We start from the raw sequence: 24,158 nt of genomic DNA on the forward strand, positions 1-24,158 counted from the left end.
TACAGTCACAATTTACAGATTGAAACAACAAATATACAATTAAAACACTTAAAAACAATTGCAAATCAATGAGTCTTCTTATGAGTCTTCTTCGAGTGACCGAATAATAGATTTAAAATTTTCCATAGGCACCAGAGTTTGTAATTTCAATTTTGTTTGGAGTAAATTCCATTCAAATGGAGCTGCGTACATAAAAGCCCCTTTTCCCAGTTCAGTTCTTACAAATGGAACAGACAGAGTAAAATAATTATCAGACCGGAGGGAATATTTCCCAACACTTTTCTTTTGAATCAGACAACCTAGATACAAAGGCAACAACCCCAGAATAGTTTTATAAATAATTAGGTAATAATGAATTTTCCTTCTAATAGACAAAGATGGCCAGGCTACTCTATCATACAATATACAATGATGAGTTAAAGGTTTACAACCTGATATAAATCTTAAAGCGCTGTGATAAACAGCATCCAAAGAAGAAAGAAGTTGAGAGGAAGCAAATTGATACACCACATCACCGTAATCAAGTACAGGCAAGAAAGTAGCAGAAACTAACCTCTTTCTTACATTAAATGAAAAACTAAAAATAAAATGTTTCTAAAATAAAACCCAAGCTTTATTTAAAAATTTCTCTTTAAATTAGTTATGTGAGACCCAAAAGATAATTTATCATCAATAATGATGCCAAGATATTTATATTCTTTTACTAACTCAATCACATTACCTCGTGAAGAGGAATGGAGAGGAATAAAATTGTCTACCACTTTTTTCGAGCTTGAGAATAACATGATTTTAGTTTTATCTACATTCAGAACAAGTTTTAGTGTATGAAGCACTCAAAACCCGCTTGAAGCTTAAGCAAGGCTTGCTGTTTCGAAGGTGCACCACAATGCATGACAGTATCATCTGCGTAAAAGTGAAAATTTGCATCTTGAATATCATAATCAATACTGTTTATGTAGATCGTGAATAAAAGAGGCCCCAACACGGATCCTTGAAGTACACCTTTAACAATCTCCAATAGTCCTGAATTTTTACCCTATAATCTATGCAGCAATATCTCATGATCCACCGTGTCGAAAGCCTTTGATAAATCGATAAAAAGGGAAGCGCAGTAATCACCTTTATCAACTGATCCCACAATGTCATTTAAAACTTTCAAAACAGCTGTTGTGGTACTATGTTTTTTGCGAAACCCAGATTGATTACTAGATAGAACTTTGTGTACGTTCAAATAACAAGTCAACTGATCATCACTAATAAAACTTTCTAAAATTTTTGATAGGACACAAAGCTTTGAGATTGGCCTATAATTATCTAGTATAGTAGGATCTCCCCCTTTTAATAAGGGAACAACAAAAGCTGATTTCTAGATTTCCGGAATAACACCAGTATCTATTGAAAGATTAAAAAGATAAGTTAAAGGGGTCGAAATAATATCAGCTGCTATTTTCAAATAGATAGTTTCCACACAATCAGGGCCTAGTGATTTATTTATATCAAGCGATTTAAGTGCTTTATGGACATCAGAACTCTTGATGTGTACAAAAGTGAACTCCTCCTTTTTAAAACTAGTTTCTGCACTAACAACATCATTATTTGAGCGCAAAAAATTGTGTGACTCAAATAATGACCCAGAGTCAATAAAATGCTTATTAAAATGGTTAAGTATTTGCTCTTTATCAGATATGATAGTGGAATCCATAGTTATACATGAAGGAAAATCAGATGATTTTTTGTTCCCTGCTATATACTTTATGTTCTGCCAACATTTTTTAGGATTATTTAAATTTGTCGTAGTTTTTGCAATAAAATAATCAGCTTTAGCTTTCCTAATGGAGACTGTACATTTATTTTGAAGCTGTCTAAAACAAATCCAATCAGAATCTGAGTCAGATTGCCTAGCTTTTGCCCAAGCAGTATCCCGCTCACGTATAAGAACAGACAGTGCTGTGGAAAACCAAGGGTTATCCCTGCCTTTAACTCTAAATTTCTTAAATGGTGCATGCCTATTAAGAACCGAAGTAAAACCATCATAAAAATATTGCCAGGTACACTTGACATTGGGGATGAGGAAGATCCTTTCCCAATCATAAGTAGCAAGGTCTTGGAGAAAACATTGCTCATTAAAATATTTCAAACACATTTTTGTAATGATACGTGATTTCTGTTTAGGTAATTTTGTATCTCTAGCTGTGGCAACAACACAATGATCACTAACATAATTTGCATATACAGAAGCCAATGAATATTTGTGTGGAACATTTGTAAAAATAAGATCAATTAATGTTGACTTTTTATAATCCTTCAAATTTGGTCTAGTAGGTGTATCAACTAGCTGAGAAAGGTTAAGAGTATCACAAATTAATTTAAGCCCAAGAGGCTGACTGCAACCAGTTCACATTAAAATCACCCAGAAGAACAAGCTCTTTGTAATCCAATGATCAGAGATGAAACTGCATCATTATTAGCTGAAGGAGGTCTATAGCAACCAACTACTCTAAGATGTACGGTTTTAGAGACAATGAGATTTAAAGCTAGTAATTCATATTGTTTAACCACTGATTCAGAAAGTAATACAGTAGCTTCAAATCTATCCTTTACATAAATTGCTAGTCGACAGTCCCTAAAACATGAAAGTTTGTGTATAAAGTTACTCCAATATCTGTCCAATTTATCCCTTTTAAAACTGTAGAGGTATCATGATACGAGTCATACCTGTAGCTGAAGTTTTCCAGGTTGGATATCAAAAAGAGTAAAGCCATCAGAGCCACTCGATCAGAAATTATATACAGCATTGTCAAGCTATACAGTCCACATGCAGCCACAAAAGTCAAAGTAAAATCGTTAATCCTCAAGAGAAAACAGGAAGAAAAAATTGAGAGAATACTGTAAAAATCAACCAGAACTAGAACTGTTAGTTGAAGGGGCACATGCACGCACTCCAAGAGATGCACGCCGAAATCCACCGCGCAGTGCACGCATGTCCGACTCGATGAAATCAACCGGCAGGGTCCCAGCGGCTGGTGATAATCGACAACACAATCCACGGAAAATTCCCACGAAGTCCACTGAAGCACCACAACGCCAACAGAACACTGGACTCTCAGGATGAGGTGAAGTACCTGTTCAAAAACAGGTTAGCTGTTAAGCGCTTGTGGAAGATTTTTCCCCTGCACACCTGACTTATGTTGAATCGAGTGTCCCTGACACCTGAAAATATTATACTCAGTTGAGTTCACCTCTGACCGCTCGGGTTGACGCCTAAGTGTAGCTATTCTGACCACATAAAATGCCTAAGAATTATAGTTACCTGACCGCTATCCTACCCTGCCTAAGAGTCTCACAAAGAGTCAAACAACGTCTTGTTCCGTTTGAACACTATCACTTGGGAATAAGGTCTCTAGTGTTCTTAACCCGCTCCATACTGTCACTTGGGAATAGAAGTAAGGCCCCGTTTACACGAAGAGAAGACGCAGGGAAATCCTCTCATTTACACAAAAACCCTATTTTTATCACAAAAAACGATTATTTCTAAAAACTCCGGACAAAGTGGAGATTTCTGATAACTCCAGTTATGTGTTGCCGTGTCAACTGGGAGAAACAGGGTTTAAGGTTCTCAAACGTCACATTATGCGCCAGAAAATGAGAAAATGCTTAACGATGTAAATGACAACTTGTTGAAAACGATGTTTTGTGCACGATGTTATTATTGAAAACGGAGGGGGGGGGGGGTACACCTGGCTATGTGTAAATGTGACCTAAGATCTCTAGTGTTTTGCTAAATAACTTGTTCCACTAACTAACTTGCTATGCAGCATTAACTAGACAGACTCCAGACAATGCCTTTGAATATGCTTTAATTACGGCCGGAGGATCTCAATTTCAGAGACAAATTTCAGAGAGAATCCCACCAGCAAAAAGAACACAACAGTTTTTATAGAATAAGAGCATGGCAAAAATTACATGAAACATTACATAATTTCCCTACAATTTGATTGGTTCTTCAAATGCAAACCCTTCTGTTACTAGGTAGGAGCAAACTTAGATCTCAAATCATTAGAAAAAAAGAAAAGGATTACTCAGTATGTCATGAGACTCTTTTAGACAGTATATTTCTGATACTGTCTAGCCAGCATCTCAGAATTTTCCACTGGTTTCGACACAATCTTCAGAGTACATTTTGTTCAAGTATTAGGCATAAAGGAGAGGTAATGTTAGATGTTAGAATTATGATTAGTTTGATATACTGTAGCCTACAGTTTACTATTTTATTCATTAAAAAATCTATCACATGCTCCACTGTTTGGAGTTCCCCGTCTCATCGTTTTTAAGAGTGGTGGCACGGCCCGTTTTTGCACTTTTTTTGTAAATAATAGAACTAAGTTCTTTTTCATGACTTAATAACTCTTTTTAAAGGGGGGGTGAAATGCTCATTTTCACTCAATCTCCTGTTAATCTTGAGTACCTATAGAGTAGTATTGCATCCTTCATATCTCCAAAAAGTCTTTAGTTTTATTATATTTATAAAAGAAAGATAGGCTGTACCGAGTCTTTCCGGAAAAAAACGAGCAGCTGGAGGCGGGCCGTGTGGGCGGAGCTAAAGCTGTGCTAACGCGCCGATAGCTAACAACACACAGACATTTGAAGCAGTTTTACTCACCGCCTGCGACCGCGAACCTTTATCGTTGGGACTGCTCGATCCTTAAGCATTAAGACGATCTGCAAATCCGTCGATCTGGGCTTTGTTTATAAAACAAGCATCGTCGAAATGCAGGGAACAAACAGTCTTGCACAACTCCGTTGATGCTCTGGAAAAACAAACTCCATCCACTGGTCCCTTAGCGCTGGGTTCTTTGGGAATCTGTGCAGGGTTGTCTTGCCCTGGCAACCAAAAACACACTTCTTTGGTGACATTGACTTCCCTAAAGCCGAGCTAAATGGATAAATGGCTTTGATGGGCGTACTGCTTTCGCTCTCTTGCTCTGGTCTACGGTTGCGCGCGCGCCCGCGTCCTTCCGGAGAAGTGCCCTTAGGACCCGTATAAGGAAATTCCACTACATCTGACGTCACGCAGACCCATACTCGAAAAAAACTTTCCGAAACTTGTGACAAACCGGAAGGAGCATTTTTGGAACAGAAATACTCCTTCAAACATACAATTTAATTTTTGAAATTTGTCCATGTTTAGCATGGGAATCCAACTCTTTAACAGAGTAAAAAACTCAGTATGCATGAAATAGCATTTCACCCCCCCTTTAACATCAAGTATGTCCCTTTTTTAATTGTCTCATTTATGATTTTCATTACTTGTTCTAATACTGACTCGAAATTTAATTTTGATAGAACTACTTTTACAGCCGAGCAAATGACTCGTCCAGTGTTCACTTGAACGGGATATCAGCTATGCAGTGGATATCAATATCCAAACTATAGTAAAAACACTATTTATTAGCACGATAACAAGATCAGCAGTTTAAAGGCATATTTACACAGCAAATGCGGCACAGGAACCCGATCTGAAGTGGCATAAAACCACGAAAATGTGCATTTACACAGACTGTTTATTGCTGTTCTGAAGCGGCATAAATGCATTTACACACGAATTAAAATAGTGGGAAACATACCTTTGAAAATATGTAAACTACAATTTAAAAATTAGTTTGAACAAAAACAAATGCTATAAAATAAGGTTTAAAATAAAAAATAAAAAATAATTTAAACACGAAATAAATAAAAATACGAAATTTAAAATACATTTTCTGTGTGTGCTACCGTGTATCACGCGCTGGGCGGTTTAAAACAATGTCAGCTTCTGTGGTATTGATAGTTATTTTCTTTTTCTTAACAAAATTGTTCCAATTGAAGAAAAAAACACTTCAAATAAATTATGAATTACTACATCGGGTACATCACTGCAAAATTAAAAGAGGCAGACATTTGAAGATACGCGGAAAACCCAGAGAAAACCCAGCGGACTATTATAATCGCAAAGGCTGGTATTATTGAGTTAGTCAATAATACTACATGGCGTAGTAGACCACAAAATGTGGCACGTAACTTTACAGACAGGTTTCTTTCCTTTGGTTAATTAATTATTTACCAATCATAATTTGATGCATTTTGTTTATAGTTTCACAGATGTTTATGTTAGGTGGACAGGAAACTTCCAATAGTTATAGTCTTGCTGAGCATCGACAGGGTGGTCAAATCTATGCAAGAGAGGTGAGAGAAGTGCATGTAAAATAGTTGTGAAAGTTTGGGAACTATGATGTCAAGGTGTGATGATGATGAACCAGGTCAATGACATCATTACTAGAATGCCAGCCAAGTGCTATTTTGAATTTACTTGGTGTGCTGATTGCAGGAATAGTTTATTATGTATTGTATGTTGACAATGTATATGTGGATGGACAATACCAACATCAAGTGTTCAACGTGTTCATGTTTTGACTGATAATAGAGAGCCATTGTTTGTTTTAAATTATTTCTTTATTGGGTAAGTTTGCATATCATAGCACATGTTAGATCTTACCTGTCTGAGCCAGTGTTTTGGTGGAGGGCTCTGGTAGTGTGCATAGCCAGAACGTACCATTTTTCAAGATGGAGAGAGACATGAGTGCTATGAGGTGTTAAATGTTTGAGTTTGTGGTTGTATGTTAAGTATGTTTGTATTATGATTATTGCATTTCAGAAATGAGTTCTTGAACATTAGTTATATTATTTAGGTGCCAATGTTTTGCTGTGGAATTCAGTGATGAGTGTTACGGGGAAAGGTTCCACCCCGTGACAATGGTTCGTCCCACTAGTGTTTGGCGGGAAACTTGTATATTTAAACCATTGTCTGAGCATGTTGGAGGGGGAATGTTGCATCCTGTGCAAATGTTTGAACATGTCTGAGCTGAGACTAGGGCGGCCATTTCCATAACACCAAAAAGGAGGACACTTTGCGGCATTTAGTGAGGCAAGAATAATTGCATAGGTGTACTCGCAACTACAATACAATTTTGTCCATCTTATTGATGGTATCATGATACAGTGATTCTGAAATAGCCTACTCTATTCATTGACAATTTGATCTATGATATATCATGATGTAGACCTATGTGTAACAGAAAAAAAAAATCTAACAGTGCATGTTGCACGCCTTCCTCAAAGTGCAAATATCTCAGTACAATCGGGAAACACTTGGTCGTACCTTTGTCTGATGTGCCCGTTGCCACTGAAAAAGGCTGATTGTTTAATTTGATGTAATCTGAAAGTATATGTACAGAGTAGGGTGCTAGGACATTCTCACACAAAGCCTAGCTTTTGTTTTCCCACAGTTCATCCCCTTAGCTGTAGATGAGTCACTAAAGATCTCTCTGTCAACTTTCACTCCACAGTCTACACTCCTGCATGATAGAAGTTCTGCAGCAAAGATTTTGTCATCCTGAGGTGCTGTTGCTTTTGAGCAGCAGTATATATTGCATTAAGTTTATTTTATTTAATTTTTTGTTTCTTTGTTCTTTTTTTTTTTTTTTTTGGTACTATGTCGACTGCACCTTGTGAAATGCAGCTTCTAAAATAAACCACAACTGGCATGTTGAAAACCACTCCATTGTACTGAGTCTTCCTAAACTTCTCCCAGGCCTCTCGACAACACTCTACATGACAATAGGCTAGAATGGAACACATTATTTGATAGAATTATTAATATTTAATCTCATTCATGTTTCATAGCCCATAAATGTCATTTTTTCCCATCTACACTGTAAATTTATAGTCAAACAACGTCTTTGAACATTGTTGAACCATCCATTCAGTAGTGGAGTGGCAATCAGGAGAGTCGGGACTTTTCCCGGTGGGTGTTTTGAGGCCGCGAAGGCCGGTCTGATAATAGTTATACATTGCAAGTTATATTAGCAACACCATCTGGCGGCCTGATGTGCGGCCGCTTCCCGCTGGTCAAACTGTGCGGCCGCTTCCCGCTGGTCAAACTGTGCGGCCGCTTCCCACTGGTCAAACTGTGCGGCCGCTTCCCGCTGGTCAAACTGTGCGGCCGCTTCCCGCTGGTCAAACTGTGTAGCCTCTGTGCTCAACACAGTATATAAAAGTTCTCAACTCGTTCGGCAGGTCCAACCATGTCTAGGATTTTCAAAAACATTGGGGCATCAGTGAGTGGCCCCTCCCCAAATGGCATAGCCTGTCGGGCCGGCCTTTGATGTAAAATGCCGCCGAACACCTCTTTTTCCTCGTTACGTTTTGGAAGCCTAAAGTCCGTGTGAGTGAGTTAAATGATGGAAAGGCAAAAAAGAAAACTGAAAGGTGGTGCTGAGAAGGTCAGACTCAAAAGGAAAAAATACATGGAGGAGGCGGCAGTGAAATGCTCCAAAATAACTGACATGTTCCGGGCATCAACGAGCAAAGATACTACAGGTGAAATAAACTGAAGCACATGTCGTCAAAGATAGGCACAGATGGGAATTAGCACCAGCTACCAGCCAGCCAGCCAAAAATATGAGACAAATGAATAGTTTACTGTTGAGTGACTCTTGAATTTGTCCTTCAGTGGTTGGCGGATTTCCTAGTTTTTAAACTAGTAACTCCCCTTGGCTGCTGCTGCTATGTTAAGTGTATATGGATTATATTAACACTAGCAGAAGCTAACAAGCAAGGTGTCGTGTCACCGTGAAAATGGACCCAACAGGGTGATGATGACGCGTTTTAACGGTCATCATCAGTATAAATCCTGAATTTTTTTTATATTTTCAATTTTAAAAAATATGTATTTACATATATAACACTATAAAAACTAGTTAATGCTGCTATGAGAGTTTCTAATACAGCGTATGTGGGAGTTATGACAAATTGACATGTATTTCTCTCTTCTGAGTTCTGACTGCCGTTATCCATCTCCCGCAGTTTTTTTTCCTATTTTTGAAAGTTGTGAAAAAAATATAGAGGAGTATTTCTTTTGCTATTTGAGCAATTTTTTATTATTTTATTACCACCAAGGGCCGGTGGTCTACGAAATTTCCCAGTAGATTTTTTGGTCCCACTCCGCCCCTGCATCCATTAAATACTCTCATTTATTCATTTTTGCTTTAGCACTCAGGGCACATTAATGGCTTGGAGATCCCTCTATGTAATCTGTGACCCTTGAAAATTTGGCTGATTAAAGCCTTCCCCAACAGTGTTACACTTAGCCAAGAAAAAAAGACACTTCAACCATCGGTTGAGCTCGGCAAAGATAGTTGAGGAGAACGCATTTGGATGCCTGAAAGGAAGGTGGAGATGCTTACTTGAGAGAAATTACATTAACATTAACACTGTGTCAGATGTAGTGCTAGCATGCTGCGTTCTGCTTAAATTCTGCTGTTTGCATTCGCGATGCATTGCTGACAATTGTTTGCATTAACTAGTTGCTGTATTAATGTAAACTTTAAAAGTTTGAACTAAAAATTGTAAACAGCATTAATGAATTCAGATTAAATGTTTAATGTAATTGTTACATTTGTTTTGTCTTGTTTTGTTACATTTTTTTAAAATGTATAAATTATTATAATTAATTTAATATAAAAAAGCATTACATGCATGCCTAGTCACCCAAAACTGAAAAATCTGACATCATTTACTCACCCTCATGTTGTTTCAAACTCATGCAGCTTTGCATCCAGTCAGGCAGCTTTGTACTATACATGAGGGTGAGTAAATGATGACTTATCCCTTAAAACCATTAAGCTTTTATTAGTAGGTCATCATCCTTTCATAACGCTCCTCATCACTATAAGTGTGTGGCACTGTGGTTGGTGCTGCATCTCGTGAGGCAACATGAACTGATGATGTTCCAGACCTCCATTGGTGAGTAAAGGGCTGTTTAAATTGCCACTTCTTGTGAGTGAGCAAAAACGCGAGCAGTTGGTGTGTCCCTTTAAATGCTAATGAGCTGGTGCTCCTGGCCCCCTTTCAAGAAGAGAGCAGAGCTTCAAAAGCTCATGCTCCGGCATACCAGAAACAACAAAACAGGACAATCTCAAGCAAGGAAAATGCCCGAAACTGTCAGTAGCGGTATTCAGCCTTGCAGGTTTGAACCAGAGTCTGACATTGATGGAGAGACTCAAGAAGAAGTGACAAGGGAAGTGTTCCGGCGTCGAATCAATGTTAGACTGTTTTCGTTATAAAGAAATACACAGTTACTATTATTTAACATTTTAATAAATCTTTAATTGAACAATTGAACAGAACCACAGCAACCACTGCAAACAAATACAATAAATAAAGGCAAAAGTCTTAAAATTAAGACACTTTAGTCTAGTGCAGGATGAAATAAAGATGCTACTGCTTGGATGGGCTGATGCAATTTCTCCTCTAATTATTTGTCCTGTTTTTGAGAAGACTCTCTCTAAGGGGACCAATGTTGCAACAATGCAGAGTCTTCCTACCATTACCTTAACCAGGCGTGGGTAGACTGAAGCCTTGACCTCCCACCAGTTCAGTGGGTCTTCAGCTCTTTGGATGTGGGGCTCCTCAAGATATGACCTCACCTCCAGTATAGCATCAGCTTTCATCAAAGAGCCTCCACACAGCAGAAGCTCGTGGTTCCTTTGAACCCGCCCCTGCTCCAACTTCTTCTTTTTAAACCAGTGGTTTTGGAAAGCACAGTGTTGTACTCCATTCTCAGAAATGTTCTGTCCATGGATGAACAAAGAGTGGTGGCCAGCTCCTTTATTTTATTAATTGTTACACTCCGTTGGTGGTGGGCTGTTACCCATGGCAGACCCTTGCAAAGAGGAAGCATTTTGGAGGCTGTGACATAGCTGAAAAAGAGAAAACGGCAGATATGAAAATTAGGCTTTGTTTGTTACGGCAAATATGAAAATTAGGCTTTGTTTGTTATGTAATACATTGCTCTTTTTACAATTAAGAAATAATTTGTCTGTTATAAATCGTATATTTACTGCAATCTTTAATTGCGCTAGACGTGAAAGTTCCAGGTCTAGTGCCCCTAGCGCCCGCAAAAGTTCCGCGGTGTGGCTTTAAGCACCTTGTACGAACCCTGTCTAAATCATAATTGATTAAAAGTGGCAATTTTTAATATTTCTTTTGCTTCACTTTTGACTGTTCTTGTGTTGTTTGTTTATTTATTTTATTTAGTTATGTTATTGACAAAACAAGAACTAGACCTAGACTTAGGACACACTGACACACTCGCATCGCATGTGTGACGGACTGGAAATGTGACGATGAAAGGTGTTGAGTATTAATAAGTAGCCCAAAAAATTTAAATAAATTCCTCTTACTTGTTTTAAATATTTAATAGAGTTTCTAAAAATGTGTTATAATGTTACATGGATTTAAGTGTCTTCTGTAAGATGCCTGTAGGTGGCGCACTATACTAGAGTGATGAGGAATTTACGTTCTGGTCAAAGGGCAAAGCCATTAAAGAAAGCGCCAGAACGCTGCAGACTCTAATCTGTGTTTAGCTCGGTTTCTACAGGTATGTAAAATGTTTTTTTATGGACCAATATCCATCAATATTCATACTTGAGAGATTCATAAATGTTCTGAGATGATGTTTGTTCAGTTTAAAAGTGATTGTTGAGTTTTCAAATGATTACTCTGAGATCTGTCACTCGCACCCATAGATATCATATAAAGGCTAGATGTCTTAAGGCGGAGTCACTTCCGGCATCACCGGCGGCCATCTTAGGACAGGGCTCTGTGAATTAAGGTGAGTGAGCAGCACGCACACAAATCCTCTTATCTTGCTGAAATCTGGACGGATTTACAAACGGTTTGGTTTCTTACAAACGTTATTAACGTGGCTATAATTCTGAATTCTTAAACATTTTGAACATAATTATTCATATGTATGCAGTATAACAGCTACATCTCTGACGTTTATAACAAACCAAACCGTTTGAAAATCGGTTGAAAATTGAGCAAGTTATGGTTATTTAAAAGTACATGCACCATGTTATGAGTGAGCGAGCACCCTGTCGTAAGATGGCCGCCGTGTGCGGATGTCGAGCTCCATTGGCCAGCAGCGCGGACGAGACATCTAGCCTTTATATGATATCTATGCTCGCACCCGTTACCACTGTATGCGCCTGTGTCACATGACCTGTTACAGAACTGTATATAACTTTATATTTTCTTTAGTTACTGTTAAACAACCAAAGATGACCAGGAAAACGCATCCTGATTCTGAAAGGTAGTTTTTTTTTTCTTCTAAATACACAGTGATGTAGTTGCTTTGCAACCGAGTCACAACAGTAACCTAAAATGCTACAAAAATGGTACAAAAAACAAATAATTTGTATTAGTTTTTCAGTATTTCACCAACAATTTCTTGTAATAAAACTTCCAGAAAGTCCCCTATTGCAATGTAAATGAATGTTTATGATCAGAAATGTGTTATTTACATACATTTTTATAAATATCTATAAATGCGTATAAACATGTATATAAATTTATATTTCAATAGCAATCTTTACATAAAGTCTCTAATGTCAATGAAATTACTGAACTTCAATCATTGGAGGAATGTAAACTGAATTTGCTCTAGGTCCTATAGTTGCTCAGTTGTAGCTGGCCTCCCTTATCACACACTTATTTTTCACCCTTTAAAAGAAAAATAGGACACGGGTTTAAGTGGAAATATTGTAAGGAAGAACAAAAAACAACAACAGTAAAAGAAAGACCTACTCCAAACCAAAGCAATGTCTGACTGTAAAGCCATTTCTGCCTGGAACCTGTGAAGTCTTGTGCAGAATTAACAGTGTTAGCTTTAAAAGACAAGAATTTACAGTTACAAAAGGTACATTACATTCAATGCTATTGTCAATGTACTGTATCAAAGTGTCTGTATATGTACATCAGGGGTCAAAACTTGAATGTAGGTTGTGTTTTGCAGGGAAACTCTGGGCAGTTGTGTTACAGTGTTTAATCTTTTAACTATCCTCTCTGTCTGTAGCAAAACAATTGTTAAAATTGTACTTATTAACATTTAAATGTTTTAAAAATCTATTCCAATTTATAAAGTAATTCTCTAATTAATTTTTCTGTTGAAAATCTACATTGACAGTATACGGTACAATGAAATGTGAGATGTTCAAATATATCCGACATATTTTCATATACAGTCTTGTACTCTTATGGTACAACAAATAAATAAAAAAACACAAACTTATTTTAACTATAAAAATTGCTAAACAAGGCAAACAATATGAAATATAATTAAAAAAAGCTTTTCACTAAGTTTCATCTTGAGCTTTGGAGAAAATGTGGGATGTTTAAATAAAAAATCCTGTTGGATCGGATTCTTCAACCCTTCGTGTAATTTCTGGAATGTTATATAGATAAAAGAGTAAGACAAATGTAAACTTTCAATAAACAGCATGTATAAAGTGGTGGCCTATTTATTATGGTAAAAAATAAAATAAAATAAATTAAGTTAAGGTATAATTGAACATATTTATGAATCTAATTTTTTAGTGCACCTCTACTAGCTCTAATAGATTACATTGCTATACATTATGTGACCACATGAAAAACATTACGAAAGTGAAATGTGTAAATGAGAGACCACCCCGATGTAAATAACAATACTCAAAATGATACAGCTAGGATATAAGTAGTAAAATGTGTTGCTTAGTAATTTGTAATATTAACCAAGATCTCTTGATCCTCTATAGATGAATATCAGATGATGTCACCAACGTCTCCTCACTGACGTCACTCACTTCTAAAACTTGTCTGCCGCCATCTTGAGTACCTGATTCACGTCAGTCGCAAAGGAACTAGCTAGCTATGCCTTCAATATGTTGTGCGGCGTGCGGCAACAACAAAAAAGGAGACTCCAAAATATCCTTTTACAGGCAACCTCAGGACGAAAAAAGACGTCGTAATTTGCGGGTGGGACATGTCCCCACCACTTTTGAAACATCTTGCGGCATGAATGTACCAAGGTTATTATAGTTTTGCTTTTTTTAATTAGTTTTTATTTTAATATCGTTTTCAATTTTGCTTTAAATTTAAGTTTAGTTTTAGTTAGTTTCATTAATGGTTTTGTTAGTTTTAGTTTGGTTTTTATTTTGCAAACACATTTCTATTTAGTTTTTATTTTATTTAGTTTCAGTTTTAGTTTTAGTAATTATAGTTTAGCAGAGCAAACAGAACACTTCCAGGGTAGACCAAAGCGAGACGCTTCATTTCAGAAAAGTTTAATGTTTTTGCCGAGATTACAGTTAACTCTTGTGAAGACATCTTAATGATAAAAATAAAAATAATGGTTTGAGATTGAACAAAGCACCAAATAAATGGAACTTAAAAGTATACAAGAAAAAAACGATGAAAAATACAGACAAACTAATTCATATTAAAGATGAAATCTTGTTAAACATAGTTTACTTTATTCAGAGTGACACTGGTACATATAACAAAAAAACAGCTAAATTAATCTGACAACCTGCTGTGAAGCCAGTGTGATTAAATAATGAAGTATCTATGCAGTGTGTGAGTGTGTACATGTTTTTCTATCGTGGTGGGGACTTAAACATGAATGCACACCCACTCATGGGGACTTGTGTCACTGTGGGCCTAAATTAAATCACACAGAATGAGATTTTTTGAAAATGTGTGTGATGGGTCGGTTTAGGGGTCGGGTTAGTGTGTACGTGTGTGTGTGTTTGTCTGCTTGTGTGTGTGTGTGTGTGTGTGTGTGTGTGTTTATCTGCTTGTGTGTTTGTGTGTATTGTCCCGGGACATGTCTCCACATGGATAACAATATTATTAGCAGAAAATATTTTGTAAAAACAAAGATAACAACAGCACCTTTCAGCCTGTCAGCCTTCATGAAAGAATGACATCACCACATTAAAGGTATTTTTGTGCTTGACGGACTTGTTTTGCTGTTGCACCCGCGTCTCGCAAATGAAAGGACATTCTAAAAACGCTTCGCTCAAGTTAAAAGAAGTTCAGCTTGCGTCTCATTACCTTGAGTTATTATTTCCCATTCCACTGCCACAGACGCATCCTTTATGAACAGCCGCTTAGGACTAGCGATGTGTTCGCTGCTCCTTCAGTGAGCGCGTCACAGGAGAGCGGTTAATCGCCTCAGCAACTTCATGCGTGTGAAGCGCAATATACACGCATTTCCCTAAACAGCCACAGGTTAGACTTTCCACCAAAGTAAAGAGCTTATTAAATACGGAAACGATTATTTATTTTTGCTAATTATTATTTTATTTCAGTTAGTTTTTCAGTAACTGTTGTTAGTTTCGTTTAGTTTTAGTTTTTCATTTATTATGAATTTCTAATTTTATTTCAGTTTACGAAAATGTTTTTTGACCAATAGTTTTAGTCTTAGTTTCAGTTTTCGTTTACGAAAATAACCTTGGAATGTACCAATACAAATAAACAAAACATCTCCAGTTAACTAGCAGAGCACTCATTTCGTTCGTTTGTAAAATAAGAGGCGATCTAGCGCTGAAATGTGTTGTTTCTGAAATCAAGTGATCAAAGTGTTTGTTTGTGGCTTGCGCACAGTCTTCACTCAGACGCGCGCTTCAATGTGGAGAGACTCTCTATTCGTTCCCGTGAAATTACAAAACAAAATGCACACAAACGTGTCCCTGCCTGATATACAACCCCTGATAAACATAATCGGTTTTGATAAAAAAAAAAAAAACTATATGAGTGCGGATTAGAACCCATAACCTCTGACACGCTTGGCAAAAGTTCTGCCCCTGGACCATTTAAATACACACTTAAAATAGTCGGATCAACATATAATAACATTGAATGCCAGGATTGGTAGCTCGTTAGCAGCAGACAGAGGCTAGAAGTACGTATCAGGTATCACGTAGGGATCACACCCTAACAATATTATTTTTTATAAGTAGCATATCTTTTCATGGCAGTCGAGGTGCAAAATGTTGTCTTTCTCTGCCATTTACTGTATCCGTACGAAGCTGGAAATCGTAGCAAGCTTGCTACTAGCTAGCTAATGCTTGTCAGTACCATAGACAGTAATTGGTAGGTACTCAAGATGGCGGCAGTCAACTGGGAAAAAAAGCGGATGACGTAAAAGGTCACGTGACTGATATTCATGTATTACAATGTCAACCAACCTGCCGTGCTTCAAGAGTGCCCATGTTCTGTAAAACCAAAGTGGCATTAAAACGTGTATTGTCATTTTTTTATGAAAAATATTATTTAAGGTATAATATACCTCTCAAATGTATGCACATGTTTAGTGTCACATCCACAGCTGAATGATGTTTCCTCTGTGACCGCTTCAAGACTGATGCCAGCGCGGTCAGCATGCAGACATTTCTGCAAAGGTCACACTGAATCCAGAACAGTGACTGGATTTGTGCATGCATCATTCTGCAGGCAGATACATGATAACTGTAATGAAAACTGTAATCACATGGAAATTAAATAGTCATCACATACTTTGATTGATATTTTTGGTATGCAAACTCCAACATCCTGGGCCATACAGCTGTTCTGTGTTGCACTCTGGACTGTTTAACCTCAGGTGGAAAGTCCTAGGAAAAAAATATCATATTAAGCTTTGCACACCCTGTAAACTGTAAACTTTTTTTTTAATTCCCAGCATTACCTCTGGTTGCAGATTTTTCACCATGTGTGAGGTATGGCAAAGATGAAGATATCCCATTGTGCAGCATTTCCTGACACATTTTAATATTTTTATTTGATATTTTAATATTTTATTTTTAAGTAAAGATAACAGTAACATCTTTTGCATATGAAAAAGCAGTGGCTACTGCAATATGAAGTGGTGGTCCAGTTTAAAGCAGCGTGAAACAGGAAAAAAAGGCAAGAGGTCCTCGCTGCAGCCTGTAGCACGATGACGTAGCTGGATCAGATCCGACACGTACTTGACGCGCATGCGCAGTGGTGTGTTTTGGTCTGTACAAATAATTAAAAAAAAAAAAAAACACTGAATTCAAGTTAAATATAAATGATCACTTGATCTGACTGCTGTGATTAGTTTGAATATTAAACGTAATTTTAAAAAAAAAATTATGTACGTACATCATGGCATGATGTACGTACAAAAAATTCCGTCGCTATAGAAACAAATACGCTAAAATACAATCATGCAATGAGCTTCTCTACTACTTATTGTGAAATTGATATTTTTATATTTGCTATTAGTATTATGCATACTGCAAAATCCTCATGTTTTTATTCAACCATGTGTGGGCCTAATGAAAAATATGGGACAAATCCTGTCCCTTATTGATTTGATACGGGACGCATCATCTTACTTGTAAATACGGGACGATTCCGTATTTTAAGAGGAACCTTATGTACGGATCACTGTGGAAAAAATAGTATTGCCATTAAAGAAGGAACTCTTACCAGGCAAATTTCATTAAGCACTTTTTTTTCTGACAAGATTTAGTTTCTGTTATTATTTTTGCATTTTCCCTTGAATGTGTACTGGTATTTTAAGTTGTTTACAGTAGGCCTACCTCTAGGATTAAAATAGAGAGACAATTACTTGACTCATTTTTGCTTCCACTCAACAGCAAATATGACCTGAATAAAATAAAATGGCTTTATTTTACAATGTTCTGTATATACACACATTAAATCCATTACATTTAGGTTTAAAATCATGTTATTTAAAATGTTGTAAAATTACAACAGAGGACTCAACAGAGAGAAACTAGGAAAGCATCACATTTATGTAAATAATTACTTATTCATCAATAATTACTTTTTACTATTTATCAGTAGGCTACTACTACTACACAGGTTAGAACATCATCTCACTTAAAGGTGCTGTACTGTACGTAGTTTTCAGCGACCTCTAGCGGTGATGTTTCAGATTGTAACCAATAAGTTTACAAGCGCGTGCTCGAATTTATGAGCGAGCACTGTGCATAGACAGTATATAAACGGCACTGTGGGTACCTTCCAGACTAAGCAAAACAAAGGAGAAAGCATCACACAACATGCTGGAAACTAAGGTAAACTCCCACTGCAACGTTACAATAATAGGCTACTTTTATCAGCTTGACGTTGAACTAATGCTCCATGCTCGTACCATGATAAGTATGGAACCCTATCAACCGCGCCGAATTTTGCCACTGCAAGCACCACTTCACATTTTCTTCAGGAAAGGTACATTCTAGGTTTGTAGATAAGGTTTCTCCATGATTCAAATGCCCTGCCGATGTTGAGCCGTGTTTTTGTCCGAAGTTGATCCGATTCACGTCTGGCCTCACGAGCTTCAGCAGAAAAAAACTTTTTTTGTTTTTTTATCAATATGTGGAGTTTGTGTTGGAGTCTGTGTTGTGCTGGGAGCAGGTCATTTCTTAGTGTTATCAGACATGTCATAAGTTGCAGTGTCGTCGCTGTTGAGTGCAAAGTCAGTAGGCTAGACGAGGCGAGAGGCTCGGGAGCGCGCATGCAGGTGACGTCACTGGATTTTGCGGTAAATCCGACCCGGCACCTTCACATAAAAATAAGAATACTTTTTTTCCGAGGTAATAGCAAAACCCGCAAAGTGGATCATTTTAATGTGAGATTACAACCCTTTCACACACAGGCAATAAAAAAAGGATTGCGTTCGGGGAATTTGCCAGTTAAAAGTATAACATTTAAAGCCCCTTAAATGAACGAAATAACTCGAAAAAAAGATTTGTTCATTTTGATGAACGAGATCGAACAAGAGAGTCAGCAAAATGATCCGAACTTCCCCATCCAGTACGTATTGGATCATCCAACTATGTCATCGTGCTACAGGCTGCAGCGAGGGGTGTTTCAAAAAAGGGGGAAAAAAACAATTAGTAACATTTCATTAGTGTACAATTAGTTTTTACCCAAAGAATGAAGTGCTATCCCATCTCTGGGTTATCTCCAGGTCCGACATCTGAAGCATTCTGAAATGAAGCAAACTGGAAACATTCACTTCTGAGACATGCATGACACTTTTATGTCAAAATATTAGTCTTGATGCTTATGCTGAAAAAAGATTTTGTAAATACCTCAAGAACTTTGAAGTGCATGTCAGACACAGTTGCATTACTCTGCCGATCTCTGTTCCATAGAATGAACGTGTCTGTGTTCAAGGCCACAACCTGAAAGCCAAAATCACAGGTGTTAGTCTTTATATAACAAACTATAAATGTCACAGGTAAGTCAGAGGTTCTGTGTGAATAACTTACATCCTTAGTCTCTTCCACAATTTGAGCAATGCGGCAATTCACAGCCTTTAAACCAAAAGAATTTTTTTTTTATTGTTATAGATAAACATATGTGGGGGTGATGCCACATATTTACATATTAAATTTATGGATAAAACACGTTGTATAATGCTTTACAGCTTTTAATACTTAGATTATCAGTTAGCCAAGGCATTGTTTGTTTCTGCAATTATCTATGAATACATAATAAAAAAAAAAAAAAAAAAAAAAAAAAAAAAAATAATATATATATATTTATATATATATATATATATATATATATATATATATATATATATATATATATATATATATAGTAAATATTACAGATCAGCTATCATGAAAAATAACGTGTAACAGCACACAGTACTTCAAATTTCACATCATTGCCTCACATCAGTTTGCCCTGTAGTCCTAGGTGTATATTTTCATCTGTCCGTTTCAGTTTTTCCTGGCATTATGTAGATGGAAGTACAGGCGTAGTGAAAACATGTAGTGGTTATCACTCATCTGGCACAATGAATACCGGCTTGAGGACCGCTCCCTATTCACTTGTTAAGCTTCTGGGGTTCAGGGATTACTTTCAGACTCCGCAGTTTCTCCTCTAGTCGTTTTTGGTTCTTTTGGTGGAACCGATCAGAAAAGGAGAAGTTTCAGTTTCTAGATGTGGTTGTGAAAAATTGTCCATTGTTGAGAGTTCTGGGTTCAGTCTTATTTCGTCTTGATGTTATTGACCCAGTCAGGATCTACCCTCAATTTCCCTGCAGATGCCAATGATGTTTGCCTCTGTTGGCTCACACACCCTCCCATCATGTCCAGCAATGTCATACTGTACACAGTCGGAGGGTTTTTGAAACTCAACATCCCCATGATCCCGAGAGGACTCCTGCCACCATGAATAGTACACCACTCTATGGGTGCATCCCATATGTAACACTCCACCTGTAATGCAACAAATATGAAACGTTAACCTTAATTTATGTAGAGTAGGTGAGTTTAACCAAAAATATATTGTATTACTAAAGAAAATTTCTTTAAAATATATTGTTCCCTATAAATTCTATACATGCCATAGAGTAACAAAACCCATCTTACCTCCAGCTGTTTTGAGTTTCACAAACATTTTGGGTTAAACATGCTTATAAAGGAGAAGCTCCTCAATCATGTCAGCGATGGATCCACTGGCAGACACTCCGAGGAGAGCTCATCTTTTTTGGCTGATCAAATGATAATTTACATTAAAAAATGTTTAGGAATGCAAAATTTGTAAGTAATGTGTTGCATGTCAATGTAAAGGTAAGAAAATCATGTACCGATTTTAAATCGAGAACTTGTAAAATATGGTCCTCATCAAAGTCCTTTGCAACACAACTGCTCCCTGTCACTGTCACTGTGGGATAGCCCTTTGAAAACTTCAGTTTACGGTAGGGTATCACTGGTTTGTGTATGTTGCCCCATCCATGGAGCAAAGCCAGAGTATGACAATGTGCTTTGAAATAGATCTGTCATGTAATTTAAGTACTATAAAATGACATGGCTTCAACCATATTGTGAAACAATACAGAATTTTAATTTACAGGAATTTAACTTAATTACAGTTAGTATAAATTCATATTAAGACTTTTAAGATTAATAATGTTGCAAAATATATTTTAAAAAAAAATTCACAGAGCACTTGTTAACGTATACAGTATATTATGATTACCATCACAGAATCCAGTGGCTGTAATTTCCTTCTCCAGGTTCTCCCGTCTTGCTGCCACATTAACTTCTGTTTCCTGGGGAGTGATATTATTTTTCTCCTGACGTTTCAAGAGATGGACTGGTACTTGTTGAAAAAAGGGTAGTGACAATGAGTATGTGAATACGGGATAAATTATGCTAGAAGTTTTAAATACATTTTAAATCAACTCTCACCTTGTAATTCAAAGGCAACTCTCCAATTTGTGTCAGTGATGGTGTGCACAGCGGTAACAGAAACAGCTGTAGGAATACTTTCTGAGAGCGCCCAGAACGGGACTCAATTTTGCGCAACATCCGTCCAACAGCAATGTGATTCTGCAGAGAATAAAAAATAATGTTTTTAAACATATTTTGTTAATATTTTTGTATGTGCTTAATTTAGCACAAACATGTCCCACAGTTGTAACAATCCAATTGTACACTGTAAAAACCAAAGGTGCCTCAAACAAGAGACTGTTCACGTCACGTCCGCTGCCGAGCCAGTGTCCCTGGACAAGATGGCCGCCGCCACGCCGCGGGTGTCTGTTCCTGAGCCGAACACCCAAGAAAATTTGGGGCAGTGGGTCCTAGTGATGTTATATTTGACACTGAAGCTTCAAAGCGCGTATCGAGTATGCAGCGCAATTTCTCATGAAGCTCCGTGCCGGAGCGCGTATTGTTTTCAGAGAAACACGTGATCAACGAAAAACGATGCCTCACTTTCTTTCCAGTCACGTGAATGCTTCACTTTGCGTGTCGGAATGTTTGAACCCAGACCACTACTCTACAGATTTTTGGAAGTTTAAGTCCACTTACTAACTTTTTTTTTATTTATAAATGAGCCTATAGCCTATATGTTACATGATCATATTCTGACATAAACAGCATAGAAACCATTAATAATAACCATAATTTACTTGCATCAAGCAACTCTGTTGGAATTTTTATAATTAGTATTAAAATAATTGTTACAATTAATTTATTGACACAATTTAATATGTGAATTATATTATCAGAAAACTGAACATTTAGCACAGTCAGGCTTTTATTTGTGTTTAATGGATAAAACAACCTCGGGTTTATGGCTGCTATAAATTTGACCTGCCACAAGATGGCGCTGTTTTCGACACTCTTGATGCCTCGAATCTTTTCCCGGAACAATCAGGGGAAAGCTAGCCTAGAAATCTAGACGCACCCTAGCGGCAGCAAAATGTATTTCGCAGCCAGGTACGTCTAGCAACTCTCAATAAACCTTCTCGCTGCAAAAACCCAGATTGGGTCAGGCCAATCACGTTGTGTATAGAGTAGGCGGGGGCGGGCTTAACATACACGACAGAGTTGCGACGGTTACCTGGCTGCTGCTACTTGAAAACAAAGAATGGCGGCTGCTGATGGAGAACAACGGTCTTTCGAATCGGCTTTGGCCGCGACTCTGGAGGACTTGGAGTTAATTTTTTCTTTGAGAAAAGAGCATAGAACAGCACTTAAGTCATTCTTAAAAAAAGGAAGATGTGTTCGTCGTTTTGCCGGCCAGATATGGCAAAAGTTGGATCTATCAACTAAGCTCCGCTGTTGGGAAAACGCTCTGGTTGGTTGAAGCGCTGTCCTATTGCGTGCAGAGGGAATTTGAAAGACCGTTTATCCCGCCCCTCGGATTGAGCCGTGACTATGGTTAGTTTCCAGACCTAACATCTTGATGTAGGTCTGGCTTGCCAGGCTAGGGGAAAGCCTCATTGCTTCATGGGGCTTCATTTGCCCATCCCTACTGGGTCCCTTGATAGGACCATGGAGGCCGCGCCGCCATGGCCTCTGGAACTGCCTGGTCTGCCCTGGCCTCCCGTCCTACCGCAGTCTCCAGGTCCTCTTCCGCTCCACGGGCCTGGTCCTCCATCTCGCCGCCGGGTCTGCCTCCCTTAAGTGTGGGGCTATGTCACGATTCATGTCTGTGTTACCCAGTCTCATCCTATGTATAACAGTTCCCCGTTATGTTGATTAGTCTCCCCAGGTGTTTTTCATTAGACACACCCCTTTGTTATCTTGTTTAGCTTGTCTGTGTATTTAAGCCCTGTGTCTTGTTTCAGTCTTTGTGAGTTCTTGGCGTTTTATGTTGGCTGTTCCCAAGTCTCTGTCTGAGTTTGCTATCTTTTGAGTTTCTTTAATAAAACCTGCTGCACTTGGATCCTGCTTCTGCATCTGCTTCAGCCGTCTTCGTTACAATATACATCTCTTCCTCTGTGAATAACGACCAGAATACAAAAATATGCTTAGAGCTCCACCTAGTGGTTATATTATACAACTTAAAGGAGAAATTCACATATGAGACAGCTTTATAACTTAAACAGCTTTAACTGAAATAGACACAAGTTTAATATTTATTCTGGAAAGAGTGTATTTTTCTAACACTTTATTCCTCTGAAATACAGGTTTCACTGAGCAGCAACAAATGTAAGTAGGCCTATATTTCTGGACTTCGAAATAACTGTTTTAATAGTTTACAATATTACTGTTTTTACTGTATTTTTCATCAAATAAATGCAGCCTTGATGAGCATTAAAATTGACTCATGAATTATCTTTTATAGGGACATCTCTAATGTGAGGCAGTGGACAGTTTCTGATATCTGTTGCTGGCTGACAAGAAATGACCTCTCTGCACTTGCCCCGTCTTTTGAAGGTGTGTAAATAGTTCAACAATGACTGTTTATAATTGCCCACTGTGCAACAAGAAGACATTTTATCTTACCCATCTACTCAAACACATTGGACTATAACATCAACATGAGCCTTGTAGACTTGTGGACTTAATGGGTGCAGCCATAACAGTAGTTGTTTTACTTCCTACCGTTCTCATGTTTATCGAAAACACAAGGAACTGTTAAAACACAATCATACAGTGGACAGCCATCAACACTCTGAGCCTGATTTAGGATCAGGCATAGTACAAGAAGATGAGCATGATTTAGGATCGGGCATAGTACAAGAAGATGAGCATGATTTAGAATCAGATATCCCAGAAGAAGACTGTGACCTTGTACAGACTGATCAAAAGTCTTGCAACCTTACTCACGAACAATTAATTGAAGGTTTAAAAAAAAAAGCCTTTGCTTGTTTGTTTTAAAAATTTGTGAAAGACACACAGTGCCAGCAGTTGTACATAAAAGTGATCTCAGAACAGTATGCGACACATTTATCACACATTACACAGAAGCCATCCGTTTTCATCTGACAA

This window comes from Scardinius erythrophthalmus (assembly GCF_964197995.2).
Source record: "Scardinius erythrophthalmus genome assembly, chromosome: 9".
NCBI lineage: Eukaryota > Metazoa > Chordata > Actinopteri > Cypriniformes > Leuciscidae > Scardinius > Scardinius erythrophthalmus.